Source organism: Lepidochelys kempii, chromosome 21 (genome assembly GCF_965140265.1).
Source record: "Lepidochelys kempii isolate rLepKem1 chromosome 21, rLepKem1.hap2, whole genome shotgun sequence".
In the NCBI taxonomy this organism is placed as follows: Eukaryota; Metazoa; Chordata; order Testudines; family Cheloniidae; genus Lepidochelys; species Lepidochelys kempii.
Window position 1 is genome coordinate 1,643,072 of NC_133276.1, and position 16,419 is coordinate 1,659,490.

Below are 16,419 nucleotides of genomic sequence, written 5' to 3' on the forward strand. Positions count from 1 at the left end.
CCTGCTATCCACCCTGCTATTCTTCCCCCCCCCCCGCATCCATCTGTCTGCCAGCCACCCCACCCAGCCCCATGTCTGTCCAGCCTGCTGTCCGCAATCCCTCTGTCTTCCCCCTTCTCATCCACTGTGCTGTCCCCCCCCACACACACTGCATCCGTCTGGCCTGTCCCTTCCCATGTCTGTCTGCTTCCCAACCCCCCCCCCCCCAGTCCCATGTCTGTCGGTCCTGCTGTCTGTCTGCCCCCCACCTGTCCCAGCCCCACGTCTGTCTGTCCTGGTGTCCGTGATCCCTCTGTCTGCCCCCTTCTCATCCACCATGCTGTCCCTCCTCTCCTCCCTTCCCCATCCCCACATCAGTCTGGCCTGCTGTCTCTCTATCCATCTGCCTACTTTCCCAGCATTCATCTGTTCCTTCTCCTATGTCTGTCCATCTACCCCAGCCTCTCTGTCAGCCCCTGCTGCTATCTATCCACCTGCATGCCCCCCCCCAGCACCCATCCATCTGGCTTCCCCCCATCTGTCCATCCACCCCCTCATCTGTCTGTCCCTCTTGCTGTGTCCACCCATGGCCCTCCATTCGGCACCCCCCACCCATGTCTGTCACACCTGTCTTTCTGCCCACCATCCCAGGATCTGTCCATCCCACAGTGCCCAACGTCCTCAAATGGCACCTGTGGCTACCCTCTCCTTTCTCACCTTAGGAGGACGACAAATCAGTGTCTGAAATACAGGTTGCTGCTGCCACCAAAGTCAAAGACACTCTCTTAATCCAGCTCAGAAAAGAGAAATATAGCCACATATAATGGGTTTTTACATTTATTTTATTTGGAAGTGTATATGAATTTATGTACAAATTAGTATATCCATCATGCTCCTGGCTAACATACCAATGTTAGAAATGTAGAGCTGGAAGGGACCTATGGAGGTAACCTCATTCAGCCACCTGCACTGAGGCAGGACCATGTAGATCAGCCCTGACAGGTGTTTGTCCAACCTGTTCTAAAAAGCCTTCACTGATTGGGATTCCACCACCTCCCATGGAAGACTATTTCAGAATTTAGTTAACCCTTATAGTTAGAGAATTTTTCCTAATATGTAACCTAAATCTCCCTTGCTGCAAATTAAGTCCATTAGTTGTGTTCTATCTTCAGTTCACATAGAGAACAATTTATCACAGTCTTCTTTGTAACATAGTTGATGACTTAAGAAAAGACTTATCAGGTCTACCTTAAGACTAAACATGCCCTTTTTAAAAAAACCTTTCCTCATAGGTCAGGTTTTCTAAACCTTTTATAATTTTTGTTGCTTTCCTCTGGATCCTCTCCAACTTAGCCATCTTTCCTAAAGTCTTGTGCCCACAATCTGATACAGTACTCCAGCTGTAGCCTCACCAGTGCCAAGTAAAACAGGATAATTAGCACCTGTGAATTACATACCACACTCCTGAATAATATTCGCCCTTTTCACAAGTGCATCACACTGTTGGTTCATACTCAATTTGCGATCCACTCACCCCCAGAGCCTATTCAGCAGTACTACTACCTAGTCAGTTATTCCCCAGTTTGTAATTGTGCAAATTACTATACTGAGGAATTAAAATCAAATGCATTTATCTTTACTGAATTTAATCTTGGTGATTTCAAACCAATCCTCTCATTTGTCAAAGTTCTTTTGAATTCTAATCCTGTCCTCCAAAGTACTTGCATCCCCTCCCAGTTTGGTGTCATCCACAAATTTTACAAGCACACGCTCCACTCTGTTATCCAAGGCATTATTGAACATATTGACTAGTACTAGACCCAGGACAGGCCCCTGGAGGACCCCAATAGATACACACACACACATCCAGTTAGACAGTAAACCATTAACTACTCTTTGAAAAACCATATTCAAACTGTGCATTCATTTTATAATAATTTAATTTAGACCACATCTCCCAAGTTTGCTAATGAGAATGTCATGAGTGTGTGTGAAAAGCTTTACTAAAATCAAGGTATATCATTTTCTGCTTCACCCCATTCACTATCAGAGCACTAGCCATGTTAGTCCGTATCCACAAAAACGAGGAGTCCGGTAGAACACTTCAATCTCCCTGGACATTCTATAACAGATTTAAAAGTAACCACTCTTCAACAAAAAAACTTCAAAAACAGACTTCAAAGAGAAACTGCAGAGCTACAATTCATTCGCAAATTTAACACCCTTAATTTGGGCTTGAATAGGGACTGGGAGTGGCTGGCTCACTACAAAAGCAATTTCCCCTCTTTTGGTATTGACACCTCTTCATCAATTATTGGGAGTGGACCACATCCACCCTGATTGAATTGGCCCCATCAGCACTGGTTCTCTACTTGTAAGGTAACTCCCGTCTCTTCATGTGTCAGTATATTTATGCCTGCATCTGTAATTTTCACTCCATGCATCCGAAGAAGTGGGTTTTTTACCCATGAAATCTTATGCCCAAATAAATCCGTTAGTCTTTAAGGTGCCACCAGCCTCCTATCCACTAGGTCAGCAACCCTGTCAAAGAAGGAAATTAGATTAATATGGCATGATTAGTTCTTAACAAGTTCCTGTTGGCTATTACTTATAACCCTATTATCCGTTAGGCACTTACCAAGTGATTGTTTAACAATTTGTTCCAGCATCTTTCCAGGTATCGAAATTGGGCTGGCTGGTCTATAATTCCCCAGGTCCTCTGTCCCCTTTTTAAAGACAGATATTATGTTTGTCCTTCTCCAGTCCCCTGGGGTCCCACCCATCCTTCAGAAGTTCTCAAAGAGAATCGCTAACGGTTCCAAGATTGCTTCTGCTAGTTCCCCAAGTACCCTGAGGATTAATTTCATCAGGCCAACTTGAATACATATAACTACTCTAAATATTCTTGCATCCTTACCCAAAAGTAGAATTTCTTTAGTGCCTGGCATTTTAACAGGTCAATCAGCTTGTTTAGATGAATTTATAAATATATAAATGCCGCTCACGAGAAGTCAGTCTCCTTTATAAATCTGTAATATTTATCTTCTCTCTGTACCATTCAGGCCTCAATTTTATGGGGCACTTATGGATATGCTAACTTCACTGTGACTAATCACACGCTTAAAGTTAAGCACATACACAAACATTTGCAGGACCAGGACTTTAAAAGATTGCAAGTTCTTAGAGTAAAAGTTTGGGTGCATTAGAGCAATTGTTTAATAACAACATTAGTAACAACTACAGTTTGCAAGGGTAATTCAAAATAGGTTTTATCATCTATGGATTTGAAAGTCTGCTGGGTCACATGATTTCAAACTGGTATGACTCACCCCTCTTAATTTATTTTTTTTCTTCATTAGAAACTATATTTTCACTGCAATATTTCTCACTATCTGAAACATTTTAAGAGTATTTGTTTCCTTTCTTGAAAGTATTGCTTTGCATTTAAGCTGACTACATGGAAGTCCCCATTCAACTGAGATATACGAATCTTAAGTATCTTTAAAAATTATTGTGTTTAAGTGTACACATTGTAATTCAACTTTTGGTACCATGAGGGTGTAGTAATACCATTGTTTGCAAACATAAAGGGGTGTGACCTTACATTCCTCAAACACTTACATTCCTTTGTATACAATGAAACAGGAAAAACAGGTAGCTATAGATTCCAAAGGGTCCATGCACTGTATTATAAAACAATGTTTTGTTTCACTGACCCACTCATGAACTATATGTCCTGATGTTCACATCAGTTTGTACAACAGAGACTATTAGCAAAACAGCTTTGAACTCTGAACTCCTTTTCCATGGTTAATATTTGTGCAGATTTAGAAAATGACTAATCTTTCAGAAATTGCTATGAAATGTGCTTATAACAAATGTATACATAATACCTTTCTGGTAGTTTCCAGAGGTGTACAAACCTCTACACCGCTACAGGCCCATATGCCCAGTTCATACGGTAACTGTTACCAAAACCAGTGAATCTACCAAAAAAAGTTAGTTGCACTCAGAAGAGCTGCTTGCAGAGGGGAAAGAATAGAGTCTTAAAAGTTGCATGAGCAGCATTATCTTGCAGTTGTGAGCATTCAGTTTCACCTGATATCTATACTGGAGGACTTTTTCCTTAACATCTTGCTTTCTTATTTTGTTTGGAGGTGTGCAAACCATCTGTGATTGCAGAACTGCCAGCCCCAAATGTTTATATATACACACACACACACACACACACGTCAGGCCCCTCAGAAAATCAGGGGTTGACTTAAAAAGTTTTTGGATATAAAAGTACATTTGGAGTTTATTTGCCTGCTGGGTTTTGAAACTTCAGGATTCACATTTTCAAGCTGATCTATACAACCATGAAGCCTGGAATTTACTAATAAAAAACCAAAAAACAAACAAACCAAAAACACTTGAAGCGGAGATTCTGGTGAATTCATGTGACTCCAGGGATTTAACAAACAAACAAAAACAAATACCACAAGAGCTGGTTTATGTGATAAAGTAATTCCCATACTAATTTTAATCCATGCAGATTTTAGTTGTCTCACTTTTGACTTCTATCTTTTTGTCTTGCTTTCTCATTTTTATGATAAGGACCAAGTAAACCTGAGTGGTCTAATTCCTTTGTCCCAGTTGAAAGAGGAAATATATATATATATATATATATATATATAAACAGACCAAAGAGCCTAACATTTAAAAAAATAAGGGTATGATTTAGATAAATTCTGGACATATTAATCTAATCTGTGTCCATTTCTGTAATACCTATGATGAATCTGTAAAAATGCCACAGACATTTGTTGAATAAATCCTTAACATAGAAAAAAAGAATATTCAGAAAGAATTCAGTGATTTCAGATTGTTGAATTAAGAAAACTTTGTTCTACGCATAGGTACCCATAAGGACATGTCAACATTTCAGCACCAACAGCCTTTATTCAAGACTCATGCTCTCAACAAACCTGTCTCTTTAGTGCCCCTGTATCTTATACTTCATGCATACTACAGGAGCTGAATTCAGGAAAGCTATACTACTGTAATGAAAACTTTGAAGTCTATTCAGAGACCTGGTTGTCAACTTTAATTCTAATTTATGCCATGCTGACAGTGAGTATGTTCACCTTTCATTCCTCCTCCTCCTCCTCTTCTGATTTACTTATTTCAGCTTGCAAACATGTTAAGTATTTGAGCTCTCCTACAGATAAGCAGTAGGAATGTGTTCTTTACAATGATCTTACCTAATGTACTGCGGTGTGAAGCACTATGTATTTAGGTTTCACAGTAACAGCCCTGTTAGTCTGTATTCGCAAAAAGAAAAGGAGTACTTGTGGCACCTTAGAGACTAACCAATTTATTTGAGCATGAGCTTTCGTGAGCTACAGCTCACTTCATCGGATGCATACTGTGGAAAGTACAGAAGATCTTTTTATACACACAAACCATGAAAAAATGGGTGTTTACCACTACAAAAGGTTTTCTCTCCTCCCACTCCACTCTCCTGCTGGTAATAGCTTATCTAAAGTGATCACTCTCCTTACAATGCGTATGATAATCAAGTTGGGCCATTTCCAGCACAAATCCAGGTTTTCTCCCCACCCCACTCCCACAAACCCACTCTCCTGTTGGTAATAGCAAAAAGAAAAGGAGTACTTGTGGCACCTTAGAGACTAACCAATTTATTTGAGCATAAGCTTTCGTGAGCTACAGCTCACTTCATCGGGTGCATTCATGCATGTAGCCATTTCCAGCACAAATCCAGGTTTTTTGTTTTTTTTTTCCCCACACACAAACCCACTCTCCTGTTGGTAACAGCTTATCTAAAGTGATCACTCTCCTTACAATGTGTATGATAATCAAGGTGGGCCATTTCCAGCACAAATCCAGGGTTTAACAAGAACGTCGGGGGGGGGGGGTGGTAGGAAAAAACAAGGGGAAATAGGCTACCTTGCATAATGACTTAGCCACTCCCAGTCTCTATTTAAGCCTAAGTTAATTGTATCCAATTTGCAAATGAATTCCAATTCAACAGTCTCTCGCTGGAGTCTGGTTTGAAGTTTTCCTGTTGTAATATTGCAACTTTCATGTCTGTAATCGCGTGACCAGAGAGATTGAAGTGTTCTCTGACTGGATTTTGAATGTTATAATTCTTGACATCTGATTTGTGTCCATTTATTCTTTTACGTAGAGACTGTCCAGTTTGACCAATGTACATGGCAGAGGGGCATTGCTGACATGGTAGATATCACATTGGTGGATGTGCAGGTGAACGAGCCTCTGATAGTGTGGCTGATGTTATTAGGCCCTGTTATTATTCCCCTGAATAGATATGTGGGTACAGTTGGCAACGGGCTTTGTTGCAATGATGGGTTCCTGGGTTAGTGGTTCTGTTGTGTGGTATGTGGTTGCTGGTGAGTATTTGCTTCAGGTTGGGGGGCTGTCTGTAGGCAAGGACTGGCCTGTCTCCCAAGATTTGTGAAAGTGTTGGGTCATCCTTCAGGATAGGTTGTAGATCCTTAATAATGCGTTGGAGGGGTTTTAGTTGGGGGCTGAAGGTGACAGCTAGTGGTGTTCTGTTATTTTCTTTGTTAGGCCTGTCCTGTAGTAAGTGACTTCTGGGAACTCTTCTGGCTCTATCAATCTGTTTCTTCACTTCCGCAGGTGGGTATTGTAGTTGTAAGAATGCTTGATAGAGATCTTGTAGGTATTTGTCTCTGTCTGAGGGCTTGGAGCAAATGCAGTTGTATTGCAGAGCTTGGCTGTGGACGATGGATCGTGTGCTGTGGTCAGGGTGAAAGCTGGAGGCATGTAGGTAGGAATAGCGGTCAGTAGGTTTCCGGTATAGAGTGGTGTTTATGTGACCATCGTTTATTAGCACTGTAGTGTCCAGGAAGTGGATCTCTTGTGTGGACTGGACCAGGCTGAGGTTGATGGTGGGATGGAAATTGTTGAAATCATGGTGGAATTCCTCAAGGGCTTCTTTTCCATGGGTCCAGATGATGAAGATGTCATCAATATAATGCAAGTAGAGTAGGAGCGTTAGGGGACGAGAGCTGAGGAAGCGTTGTTCTAAGTCAGCCATAAAAATGTTGGCATACTGTGGGGCCATGCGGGTACCCATAGCAGTGCCGCTGATTTGAAGGTATACGTTGTCCCCAAATGTGAAATAGTTATGGGTAAGGACAAAGTCACAAAGTTCAGCCACCAGGTTAGCCGTGACATTATCGGGGATAGTGTTCTTGACGGCTTGTAGTCCATCTTTGTGTGGAATGTTGATGTAGAGGGCTTCTACATCCATAGTGGCCGGGATGGTGTCATCAGGAAGATCACCGATGGATTGTAGTTTCCTGAGGAAGTCAGTGGTGTCTCGAAGGTAGCTGGGAGTGCTGGTAGCATAGGGCCTGAGGAGGGAGTCTACATAGCCAGACAATCCTGCTGTCAGGGTGCCAATGCCAATGTATTTACTGAGTGCTAATGTTTGAAATCTCAGAGAGCTAAAGCTCCATCAAAGTGGAGAAATATATCCAGTTCAATGTGCATTACACACTGGCTGCTGCAAACTTTCTTAAGCTATCAGCATTCAGCACATATACAAATCTCACAAAAACAAGACCTCAAGCCTGTACTGGTTCCTAACTAAAGGAAGAAACAGTTTCATATCAATGGAATGCTTTGGTAGGTGGGGAAACAAAATTTGTTTATTGCACAACTGATGTTCAAAGGCAATCCAAACATTAAAAGTGTATCATACGAATCAATTTCTAATAATAATTAGAGACAGGCTATTTCAGAGAGAAGGAAGAGGGAATTCGGGTGTTACATTAGGACAAGTGCAAAATTATTTTCCTGATGTAAAACACTTCTAAAGAGAAGCCCTGGTCGGTTTCTGACAAAAGTTAACGTGGCATGACATAGCATGGCCTAGTAGCACATGTCAATAAGTGCACAGAGAGGGTCTATCCTGCTCCTAAAGTCATGGCAAAGCTCCCCTCAGCTCCAGTTGGCACAGTATAGGATCCTCAGATAGTTCCATGCAGATTACTTAGCCTCAAATTTCCCCTTAAAGGGCCCAATCCTGCAAGGTGCTGACATCCTCAGCTCCCCACTGACTTGTGAGGTATGGCGCACCGGGCAGGATCAGGCTCAAATTACATGCGTTTCTAAAAGGATTTAAAGGAATAGATTCCACCACTATGCCCCACGCTACTGTGAAAAGGGGAGGTGGGGGAAGAGAGTGGCAATAACGGGCGAGTCCCTGGCCATGCGACTTCGTTCAAGAAGTCATAACGAGACAAAGAACATTGCTTAGGCCCAGGGTCCTCGCACCAACAATCCCTGACTCTGGTGACTCCTCCTTGCCATTTGTCTCCCTTCCCACCAAGTGGATCTATCGGGATCCACAGTGGGTTTAGAGAGTAAATCCTCTGGCTTCTTCTACTGGAGGACAAATCTCACTGGAGGAAATTATGAGGAAACTCCGCAAGTTTCAGTCTGCTGCATTTCCACTCCCTTGTCTCTGCACAAGCCATGCAGGGAAAAAATGTAGCTTTAACCTCAAAGACAGCCAGACTAATATGTTTCCAGTTTAGGTAAGAAGGAAGACTGGACCTCCAGAAAAGAAAACAGCTGAAAAACATTAAAGTTGTATGTTTCAATGGATTGTGTGAAATGTGGGCATTAATTCTGGATACTTGTGGGGAATGGAATCCAATTAGAAGAACAACAACAAACACTAAGCATAAAATTAAGAGGTTACACCAGCGCAGGGCTATATATGTAGATTTATGACATGTTCCCTGCATGATCTACAGGGGCCAATGGGCCACCTGCAACATTATTAAAGTGCTAGAAGAACTGGTGATGTGGAGAAACACTATGGGCAGGTCTACACTTAAAGTGGTGCAGTGGCAGAGCTGCACCCATGCAACTGTAGCACTTCAGTGAAGATGCTCCTACGCCAACAGGAGACTCTCCCCCATCGGCGCAGTTAATCCACCTCCACAAAAGAGGCAGCAGCTACGCCGACAGGAGAAGCCCTGTCATTTTCCTGTAGTACTTTCTACATGGGGCAGCGTTAGGTCAGTATAACGGATTTTTCACACCCCTGAGTGATGCAGTTATACTCATGTAAGTTTGTAGTGTAGACCTGGCCTATGATGCTAACTGATAACAACAACAACAGTCTAGAGACCAGGACGTTAGAGACTTGGAAATGGCAGAAGAAATGCAGGCTCAGTTTTTCCACTTTGAGGCTTTATGTCTCAAATGTAGGTAACAAATTATTCAGTGAATGGAGTGCCCCTAAGGAATCCTAAATGAATCACTGGTGGAAGAGAATGGTTCAAAGCTACACACTTGCTATTCTGTGGCCATAATTTTCTGGGATGGTCTGTTTGAACATTGTGTGACCCCAGGATACAGGTATTTGAAGGCAAACTTTTAAGTGCAACATAAATTAGCTTACATTATAAGATGTGCTGCCACACAAGAAGATCTTACCAGGGGATTTTAATCAAGCTGTAAGAAAGTTGAGAAAATAAACGTAAGTATTAGTAAAGATCTGTGTCAACTTGGACTGACTAAGCTGCGGTGTCTAGAATCATCACATGGGAATGGAAAAGGCATCAAACCCAGCAGGCTGTATATTAGCATCAACCCAGATCTCGTATTCAGAAAAGCTGCTGAGTAAATCTGAGTTTTTATTACACACATCACAATGGCATATAGACACCGAATATAAGCAAGAATAGCATCAATTCTGCCTCACAGAAGAGCACAAGAGCTGCAGAGAGGCAAAGTATTATTGGATACATTAAAAAAAAAGCTGATTACCTTTTTTGAGATGGGTGGTCCTGAATGGTACCTGTTATAGGTACATAGCCAGGACAACTGATGGGTTGTGTAGGTTTTCAATAGACAGCTGGTGTTTGGCTATCTTCAGTCTTTGCAAATATTTAAAAACAAATAGGGTATGCTCAGATACAGGAAAAATCCTTTTCATCAGCTGCTGTTGCTGTGAATAGCTCAGTCAATATGTTTGTAAGCACTTCTGATCCTGTTTGCCGATTCCTGTAATGCTCACCCTGAAGAATCAAAGATTTTTTAAAAATGTAATTGCAACTGATTGACATATGCCTGCTAGAAAGGCAGTTACTGATTGCTGTAGTTCTCACTCCACCACAGTTAAAAAGATGAACTAAGATTACTTGTCAAAATGAATGAAGGAGAAACCCAAACAAATACCCCTCAGCCATTCATTCTGGGGCAGACATTAAATGTCTGAAACGTGACGAAATAATCAGATACTTTTGGAAGCTGATAGATACAAGGAAAGATAAAGGCCCATTCAGCCAATAAACTCCTGAAGCCAAGGTGGCCATAATGGTGGTAAGCAGCTTAAGAGTTCCTGAAAGCCCAACAAAAAGCGGTTCACTCATCAACTGCTGATCTTTAGATTTGCTTCTGACAGATACCAATGCAACCCGCAGGCTTCCAATATAAGAAACAGGAAGGAGCAATGCCAGACCAGAACCCCACTTTCTGCAATCACAGAAAGCTGGGCACGTGGGATACAACTCTGTGTTCCTTGCTTTAAGTGAAGGTGTGGCTAAAATGAGGGCTGACTAAAAGTGCAGTCTTCTTTCTTGGCAGACTTATTCCCTCTGTACAGTCCAGGTCATATCTACTGACTTCACTGGCCAGAATAAGGTTTTACTACTCTTTTCCCTGTTTAGCCTTGCAAAGCCTGTATAGGGATGAGAGAGGAGGCTGCATTCTGTTCTTACTCACCCATCATCCACCTAAGTGTTAGCTAAGTTCCAGTTGCAGAACGTTTGCTTCTGGGGATTACGCACAAACCAGAAAAAAGAAAACTAAGCAGTTTGATTTCCAGATTCTGGAGTGAATTGGGGATGCTGGCATTTAGAACAAAAAAAATGTTCTTACTTGTGAATTGATCTAACAAGGAGTCACTGAGGGCAAAATTCAACCCCATGCAGAGAATAATACAAGCCTTGCACTACTTAAGTCTCACTTAAGTGTTGAAAACATGGCTTACGAGGTGCACAGGCCTTGTACTACCTCACAGCAAAGGGGTGAACCTTACTTTATGATTCAAATACAGAACCCCATGATATAGCAGTGTGACACAGAAACCCTTCAGAATGCCCAATGCATACTGATGGGGTGGCATCTTATACTCTGTTGCGGTGGCATCAATGACTGCACAAGATACAAGACAATGGAGAGATTCAGACCCTTAAATCTCCTCAATTACCCTTAAGCATGTTGCGCACAGAAGTCCCTTACATTGTACAGTTCCTGAGCAATACATTTCAGTTGTCAAGCCCCTTAGTCTTTGGTGAAAACACAGGTGCACAGACAATTCCCTGCATACACTCTTAATTATTTGAAAAACAAAACACTAGTAAGGTGCAGCAATTGGCACCATATGGGTGTTGTCTGACCATTTCAAATGCAAGCAAAAGGACAATCTATTTAGTAAATGTACAGAGCTATCACAGAATGATCTTTTCTTTCCGCCTACTGTATCTAGGGCTTTATGTTAACCCCCTCAGCATGGTGTCTGAGTGCTTTGCAGAGGTGTCATAATTAGAATTGGCCAATAATGTGATTTTCCTCCCTAGTTCACCCAAGGCAAAATGAAAATGTGTTTTTAGAGAACTTTAAGTTTTATAGTTGAAAACAACCTTGTAAGTCATCTGTTCCCTCACAGGCTCTGCTGCACTCTCTATGCAGAGGATCATACTAAATCATAGAATCATAGAACCAGAAGGGACATTGAGAGGTTACCTAGTCCGCTCCCCTGCACTCATGGCTGGACTAATTATCTAGACCATCCCTGACAGGTGTTTATCTAACCTGCTCTTAAAAATCTCCAGTGATGGAGATCCCACAACCACCCTACGCAATTTATTCCAGTGCTTAACCACCCTGACAGGAGGATTTTCCTAAAGTCCAAACTAAACCGCCCTGGCTGCAATTTAAGCCCATTGCTTCTTGTCCTGTGCTCAGAGGTTAAGAAAAACAATTTTTCTTCCTCCTCCTTATAACAACCTTTTACATATTTGAAAAAGTATGTCCCCTCTCAGTCTTCTCTTTTGCAGACTAAAACCCAATATTTTCAATCTTCCCTCATAGGTCATGTTTTCTAGACCTTTAATCATTTTTGCTGCTCTTCTCTGGACTTTCTCCAATTTGTCCACATCTTTCCTGAAATGTGGTGGCCAGAACTGGACACAATACTCCAGTTGAGGCCTAATCAGCGCGGAGCAGAGCAGAAGAATTACTTTTTGTGTCTTGCTTACAACACTCCTGTTAATACATCCCAGAAGGATGTTCACTTTTTTTTGCAACAGCGTTACACTGTTGATTCATATTTAGCTTGTGGTTCACTATGATCCCCCGATCCCTTTTTGCAGTACTCCTTCCTAGGCAGTCATTTCCCATTTTGTACGTGTGCAACTGATTGTTCCTTCCTAAATGGAGTACTTTGCATTTGTCTGTATTGAATTTCATCCTATTTACTTCAGACCATTTCTCCAGTTTGTCCAGATCATTTTGAATTTTAATCCTATCCTCCAAAGCACTTGCAACCCCTCCCAGCTTGGTATCATCCACAAAATTTATAACTTTTTAATGTTTACTCTCTATGCCATTATCTAAATCATTGATGAAGATATTGAATAGAACTGGACCCAGAACAGATCCCTGCGGGACCCCACTCATTATGCACTTCCAGCATGACTCTGAACCACTGATGATTACTCTCAGGGAATGGTTTTCCAACCAGTTTTGCACCTACCTTATAGTAGCTCCATCTAGGTTGGATTTCCCTAGTTTATTTATGAGAAGGTCATGTGGGACAGTATCAAAAGGTTTACTAAAATCAAGATATACCATGTCTACCGCTTCCCCCCTATCCACAAGGCTTGTTACCCTGTCAAAGAAAGCTATCAGGTTGGTTTGACGCTATTTGTTTTGACAAATCCATGCTGACTTACTTATCACCTTATTATCTTCTAGATGTTTGCAAACTGATTGCTTAATTATTTGCTCCATTATCTTTCCAGGTCCAGAAGTTAAGATGAAAAAAGCTAATGTAGTGCCAATCTTTAAAAAAGGGAAGAAAGAGGATCCTGGGAACTACAGGCCAGTCAGCCTCACCTCAGTCCCTGGAAAAATCATGGAGCAGGTCCTCAAAGAATCAATCCTGATGCACTTGCATGAGAGGAAAGTGATCAGGAACAGCCAGCATGGATTCACCAAGGGAAGGTCATGCCTGACTAATCTAATCGCCTTTTATGAGGAGATTACTGGTTCTGTGGATGAAGGGAAAGCAGTGGATGTATTGTTTCTTGACTTTAGCAAAGCTTTTGATACGGTCTCCCACAGTATTCTTGTCAGCAAGTTAAGGAAGTATGGGCTGGATGAATGCACTATAAGGTGGGTAGAAAGCTGGCTAGATTGTCGGGCTCAACGGGTAGTGATCAATGGCTCCATGTCTAGTTGGCAGCCGGTATCAAGTGGAGTGCCCCAAGGGTCGGTCCTGGGGCCGGTTTTGTTCAATATCTTCATAAATGATCTGGAGGATGGTGTGGATTGCACTCAGCAAATTTGCGGATGATACTAAACTGGGAGGAGTGGTAGATACGCTGGAGGGCAGGGATAGGATACAGAAGGACCTAGACAAATTGGAGGATTGGGCCAAAAGAAATCTGATGAGGTTCAATAAGGATAAGTGCAGGGTCCTGCACTTAGGACGGAAGAATCCAATGCACTGCTACAGACTAGGGATCGAATGGCTAGGCAGCAGTTCTGCGGAAAAGGACCTAGGGGTGACAGTGGACGAGAAGCTGGATATGAGTCAGCAGCGTGCCCTTGTTGCCAAGAAGGCCAATGGCATTTTGGGATGTATAAGTAGGGGCATAGCGAGCAGATCGAGGGACGTGATCGTTCCCCTCTATTCGACATTGGTGAGGCCTCATCTGGAGTACTATGTCCAGTTTTGGGCCCCACACTACAAGAAGGATGTGGATAAATTGGAGAGAGTCCAGCGAAGGGCAACAAAAATGATTAGGGGTCTGGAACACATGAGTTATGAGGAGAGGCTGAGGGAGCTGGGATTGTTTAGCCTGCAGAAGAGAAGAATGAGGGGGGATTTGATAGCTGCTTTCAACTACCTGAAAGGGGGTTCCAAAGAGGATGGCTCTAGACTGTTTTCAATGGTAGCAGATGACAGAACGAGGAGTAATGGTCTCAAGTTGCAGTGGGGGAGGTTTAGATTGGATATTAGGAAAAAAATTTTCACTAAGAGGGTGGTGAAACGCTGGAATGCGTTACCTAGGGAGGTGGTAGAATCTCCTTCCTTAGAGGTTTTTAAGGTCAGGCTTGACAAAGCCCTGGCTGGGATGATTTGACTGGGAATTGGTCCTGCTTCGAGCAGGGGGTTGGACTAGATGGCCTTCAGGGGTCCCTTCCAACCCTGATATTCTATGACTGGTCTGTAATTCCCTAGGTTGTCCTTATTTCCCTTTTTATAGATGAGCACTATATTTGTCCTTTTCCAGTCTTCTGGAATCTCTCCATGACTTCTCAAAGATAATCTCTTATGGCTCAGATATCTCCGCAATCAGCTCCTTGAGTATTCTGGGATGTATTTCATCAGGCCCTGGTGACTTGAAGACATCTGATTTGTCCAAGTAATTTGTAACTTGTTCTTTCCCTATTGTAGCCTCTTATGGTCCTACCTCATTTTCAGTGGCATTCACTACGTTAGATGTCCAATCACCACCAACCTTCTTGGTGAAAACTGAAACAAAGAAGTCATTAAGGACCTCTGCCATTTCCGCATTTTCTGTTATTTTCGCCCTCTCATTGAGTAATGGGCCTACCCTATCCTTGGTCTTCCTCTTGCTTCTAATGTATTTGTACAATGTTTTCTTGTTACCCTTTATGTCTCTAGCTAGTTTTGTGCCTTGGCCTTTCAAATTTTGTCCCTACAAACTTGTGTTATTTGTTTATATTCATCTTTTGTAATTGGACCTAGTTTCCACTTTTTGTAGGACTCTTCTTTGAATTTCATATAATTGAAGATCTGGTAAATTAAGCCAGGCTGGTCTCTTGCCATACTTCCTATCTTTCCTACGCAGTGGAATAGTTTCTTCTTGTGCCCTTAATAATGTCGCTTTGAAAAACTGTCACCTGTTTTCTGTTGTTTTTCCACTTAGACTTGATTCCCATGGAATCTTATGTACCAATTTCCTGAGTTTGCTAAAGTCAGCCTTCTTGAAATCCATTGTCTTTATTTTGCTGTTCTCCCTCCTACCATTCCTTAGAATCATGAACTCTATACTTTCATGATAACTTTCACCCAAGCTGCCTTTCACTTTTAAATTCTCAACCAGTTCCTCCCTATTTGTCAAAATCAAATCTAGATGTAAATGTAAATATTCATGAATACTTTCTCTAGCCTGCTTCTGAATATTTACAGTCAGGATATAGGCGCTTCCAAGGCTGCCTTCAGGAGACTAGTCCATGTTCTAACTCTTTATGAAAACTTTCCTAATCTCAGCTTATTAATTTCCCCTTAAGGAATTTCTTCTCATTATTCATCATTCTCCTTGCCTTCACCATCCTGAACAGGAGGACTGGTTGGTCCATCAACACCTACTAGCCAAGATGGGCAGGGATTCAACCTTGTTCTGGGTGTCCCTAAACCTGGCTGCCAGAAGCTGGGACTTGATGACAGGGGAAGGATCACTTGATAAATTGCCCTGTTCTGTTCATTCCCCCTGAAGCATCTGGCACCAGCCACTGTCAGAAGACAGGATACTGGCTAGTTGGACCATTGGTCTGACCCATTTTGGCCATTCTTACAGGTGTTTGCCTTTCTCAACCCTGATACCTTTCAGAAATCTATAAGGCTTTCATCATGTCACTTCTTCCTATCCTCTTTTCCCATCAATACACATGCAGTTCTCTTCTTCTATCTGCATATGTCAAGCCGCTGTGAGGATGTATTTCTTGTATTGTATCCATCAGCTGCAAAGAGGCTGCGTCAGCAATAGCAAGTAGGACAAGCTAGTGCACAGCACAGGAGAGCTCTACTGCTTCATATATTGCAGGTCTCAGTACTCTAAAGCAGTGATGGGCCTATGTTGCAAAGTTTGCATGCAGATCCAGATGTTCCTATAGTTTGAGGGTTGTTTGGATGTGGGCTCATGGTACAGGCCCCATCTTTACCTCTGACAGCTGTTGCCTCAACCTTCTGCATTGTTCAGGCAACTGCAAGCTCAAAAAGCACCCTCTGATATCTGTAATGAAATCCAATGGTTTTGCATTTTCAGATATTTGACAGACTTTGAACGGAGAATTTAAAATCCTTATTATGTATATCAGGTTACAATACAACATGAT

At 42.1% G+C, this 16,419-nt stretch overlaps 1 long non-coding RNA gene across 2 annotated transcripts in view; it reads right to left on the reverse strand.

The window, feature by feature from the left end:
- Positions 1–870: 870 nt before the first annotated feature.
- Positions 871–16,419, reverse strand: part of LOC140901156 (uncharacterized) — a 29,696-nt gene continuing 14,147 nt past the window's right edge. Inside the window, exons 3-4 of one of the 2 annotated variants that reach the window (XR_012155785.1) lie at positions 9,814–10,064; positions 9,442–9,498 (exon numbers count right to left, since the gene is read on the reverse strand). This is a non-coding gene — a long non-coding RNA (uncharacterized lncRNA). Of the gene's footprint in view, positions 2,521–9,441; positions 9,499–9,813; positions 10,065–16,419 lie in introns of those variants that run through there. The other variant, XR_012155786.1, reaches the window with a different exon arrangement.